The sequence below is a fragment of the Pantherophis guttatus genome, chromosome 8, assembly GCF_059756535.1.
Source record: "Pantherophis guttatus breed Tessera chromosome 8, ASM5975653v1, whole genome shotgun sequence".
NCBI classification, from domain to species: Eukaryota; Metazoa; Chordata; class Lepidosauria; order Squamata; family Colubridae; genus Pantherophis; species Pantherophis guttatus.
In genome coordinates this window covers 63,520,656-63,521,466 of record NC_142070.1, presented here as the reverse complement: position 1 = coordinate 63,521,466, position 811 = coordinate 63,520,656, and positions in this window count along the sequence as shown.

The window sequence follows — 811 nt, the reverse complement described above, 5'->3', positions numbered from 1 at the left end:
TCACAAAACTATAGGAAAATACCAGACTGAGTTTCTACAATGGAAGAATTGATACATCCAAATGTTGTCAACTTGGAAAAAATTGTATCCTACAAAGACATTCTAAACGAGAAAGGGAAACTTAAAACCAGCCAGGAACTACAAAATCAAGGGGTGGATTTAGCATGGTGGCCACACCTACGAATACAATCAAGATATGAGAAAGATGCGAAAACATGGGGTTTCTATTAAGAACCAACAACATTTGATAAGATATTATTAGGGACAGATGAAACACTGATAAGAAAACTATATAATTACCTACTAAGCTTTAAAATGGAAGGTGAACACGTAAAAGAAACAATGATAGTATGGGCAAAAAACTTTGACTATACTATAGAACTAGATAAATGGCAACAACTTTGGGATAGAAATTACAAACTGACAATGACCACTGCATATAAGGAAAATCTTTATAAAATGTTTTATAGGTGGCATTTGCCACTGGCAAGACTAGCAAAAATGTTTGACAACGTGTCTGCCAAATGTTGGAAATTTAATGAGACTTCAGGTATTTATTATCTTATGTGGTGGACATCTATGAAAGCAAGAAAATATTGGACAAAATACATATGTACATGGCTGGAAAAGATGATATAGATTTAAAGCCAGAAATACTTTTGTTAGGTATAATACCAGAAAGCTATGATAAAGGAACTATATAGTTAATGCTACATGTATTGACAGTAGCAAGAATTGTATTTGCACAATATTGGAAAAATGGGAACACCCCACCAGATGTAAATATAATTCGGAAAATATTGGACTGTGC